We start from the raw sequence: 3244 nt of genomic DNA, 5'->3' as shown, positions 1-3244 counted from the left end.
TGTGGGGTTCCGGAGTCTGGAGGGAGGAGATTGGCATTCTCTGTAGGGCAGGCACCTCAGATGGTTGCTGGGGCTTTCCAGGGCGAGCAGGGTCTTTTTCTGTTGTTCTGGGGTGGGGCTCACGGTTACAAGATCCTTCCTGGGATTCGGAATGTTTGGATCCTCTCTGTACACAATGTCCTTCCTTCCCGTGGGGACTTCATGGACTGCGACTTTAGACTGTCACAATCCCATGGTTCACAGATTGAGGTTCTACATTGGTCTCTCAGCTGCACCCACCCAGCAACCCTGACACAGGGATACCTATAGCACCATTGTACGTCTCCTTGGTGTGCTGGCCAGAGCTCAGCTGAAGGTGTAAAGCCTGGACTGGTTCTTGCCATGTGTTAAATGTCCAGGTGCCCCCAAGAGCAGGCCCACCACAGTGTTGGATAAGCCCCACCCGTGGTATTTTGTGCAGAAGCCCCAGTTGAGCCAAGGCTGTGGACTAACCACTCTTGACTGTAAGTGATTCCTGGGGATTATGTCACCACATCCGTGGGGCTTCTCCCAAGATTCTTCTCTTTCACGGCCACTGGGTTCTCATGCTTCTAAATCCCCCAAAGCAAGACTCCTCCCCGGCTTTCCCCTCTCCCCCGTGTCTATTCCTAAAGACACACAGCCTGTAAGTGAGATTGACAGCATATTCTTTATTCTTTAAGGACCCAGTCCAGTCCTAGGAAGTCTGTAGTGGCCATGGAAGGCTTGGGGGGAGGGGGGCTCTGGGGAGAGGGCAGGCTGCTGGTAGCTCCTGTCAACGAATGGCACCAACTGCAGAGTCAGCTCCTAGACAGGAGCTGCCAGGGCTAGGAAGCCATGATGGCCACTGCTCCTGTTTGTCCTGCCCACCGGCTCTTTGTACCTATTCCTGTTCCCTGTCCTGACCCCTGTGAACCTCATTGCTGGGCTTTCTTGGGGGAGAGGCTGTTGGCAGGGAAGTGTATGTGGTGGATGTTGGGGGCATGTTCCTCTTTCTGTGCCCTCTACCAATCACCATGGGTGGTCATTTTCCTAGCTCAGCCTTTCTCCAGCGATTTCCATTGGTCGCTTGCTTTCTGGGCTTCAGAGTCATCCCCCCACCTCCCATCCCCCATCCCCCTCACCTCCCTACCCCCCAACTGCCAAACTGGATAGTGTCATCCCTTCTGGTGAGCCCATCTGTGCTGTGTTTCCTTTATGAAACCATGGCACACACTCCAGTTTCCATGCTAGAATGTGCTGACTGCAGGGCCAGAGTGCTTAGAAACCACCCAGAACATCAGACCTGAGTTCTGGGCAGAGCTACTGTGCCGCCCAGCATCACACATCCCTAAGCATGGCTGCCTTCTCACTTCCTAGGAGGGTCTGGGCCAGCTTTTATGTTCTCAGACCTTTGGGGGCTGGCTCACCCACATCTTTGCCATCAGGGCCAGCTCTCATCAGTGTTACCCAGGTGAGGTGCAGAGCTAGTTCTCCCAACTGCAGCAGGTGCCAAGGGGCAAGGGGAGGAGGGCATCACCCCTGCAACCCACACCACTGTTGTGTTTTATAAAAGAGAAAAAGAAGCCAGGGGTATGTTTGGTGTGGGGGATGGAGGTGCCTCTGTGGGCCCATGCTGAGGCATCTTTTCCCTCTGACATATCAGCCACATGATGGTATCATATAGAATAGAGTTTATTCAGGGTATGGGGAGTGGAGTTGAGGGGTTAGTAGAGACAAAGAAAGAGAGAGAGAGGGAGGGAGGGAGGGAGGGAGGAAGAGAGAGAGAGAGAGAGAGAGAGAGAGAGAGAGAGAGAGAGAGAGAGAGAGAGAGGCCATGAGCACATGGGAGAGAGGGGGAGGGGAATGGAATGGGGAGAGAGGGGAAAGAGGGTAAGAGAAGAGAAGGAGGGAGGAGGGGGCAAGCAGCCCCTTTTACCTTTTATAGTGACTCAGGCACACCTAGCTGTTGCCAAGTAACTGTGGGGCGGAGCCTAGAAGGAATGCCAACCACCACATCAAGGCAGATGAATGGCAGGGCCAGCTCTCCGGAGCTCTCACCCTCAGGGCTGGCCCACCTGTGTCCCCTCCCCCACCACCAGGGTTGTCTCCGCTGTCCTGTCGAGGTGCAGGGCCCACTCTTCCCATGTGCTGCAGCTACTGAGAGACAGGGATAGCTCTCCTGCCCCCATGACCCTGTGGACAGTTTCCCCTACTGCTGGAGGTGGTGAGGGGTAGGGGGCATCAGGACAGACAGTGGCAGGGTCAGCTCTTCTACATTCATCACCTTGGGACCTGCTCACCTTCATCTTCATCCCCAACCCCCACCCCCACCCCCAAGGCCAGCTCCCCTGTGCTGCCTGGGAGAGGCACAGGATCTGCTCTTCCAAGTGCTATCCCCAGTGAGAGGTGGGGCAAGCTCTTCAGAGCAGCAGCCAATGTGTGGCAAGGCCAGTTCTGCACAGCCCCTGGACATCTATGTGGCCCCTGAGGGCTATCTTGACTAGGGATGTCCCAATGTTCTATAGTGGTAATATGAGTGACGGACATCAACGTTGACCTCTGTCACTATGTAGCCATGAACCCAGACATGACCCTCAGCAGCATCTCAGGCTGGGACCACATCATGGCCCCAGGTGGCAGGGCTGGCCACTTACACACAACAGGCTATTCCTCGCCACCCTTGAATCTCCAGTTCCATCTCTTTTCACAATGCCCAAACCCTCCACCTTTTCTTCTCTCCCATCTATCCACCACATATTCGCACATTGTGTTGGCTCCTGCTGAAGACTGGCCATGTGAATGGCTGGCCCCTGGGTGATATTGTCCATCCATACTTTGTGGCATGGTAGCAAGATGGTCTCTACAGTCTGCTTGTGCCGTGCACCCTGGAGCTGGTCTGTGGGCAGCATGGCTCTGCAGGTCTCTGTCTTCTCCCTCACATACTGGGCTCCATGGTGGTAGGCAGGCTCTGGGTGTCTATGGCCCACCCATGCTGTGGGGCAAAGGTCATGTCTGGGTGGAATGGTGGAATGCAGGTCTCTGTCTGTCTTCCTTCTACCATGCTGTGCTGCCTGGATTTGGTTTGATTTGATGATTTGATTTATATGTCCTAGGCATAAAACAGCTGTGGTCACCAAGCCAGGTATCAAGCTAGGGTGCACAAAGGACTGCCATCTGCTCTGCCCCTGACTGATAGAAGAACAGCACCAACAACAAGGTGTCTCTTTGCCCAATGCCAGGGGGG

At 54.8% G+C, this 3244-nt stretch overlaps 1 non-coding gene across 1 annotated transcript; it reads right to left on the bottom strand.

Moving 5' to 3' along the window:
- Positions 1–3100: 3100 nt before the first annotated feature.
- Positions 3101–3244, bottom strand: LOC115029460 (small nucleolar RNA SNORA48). The gene has a single exon (XR_003835036.1). It is a non-coding gene; the product is annotated as a small nucleolar RNA SNORA48 (small nucleolar RNA).

Source organism: Mus caroli, unplaced genomic scaffold, assembly GCF_978045245.1.
Source record: "Mus caroli unplaced genomic scaffold, Mus_caroli_1 scaffold_16, whole genome shotgun sequence".
In the NCBI taxonomy this organism is placed as follows: Eukaryota; Metazoa; Chordata; class Mammalia; order Rodentia; family Muridae; genus Mus; species Mus caroli.
This window is presented reverse-complemented; position numbering and strand designations above follow the sequence as displayed.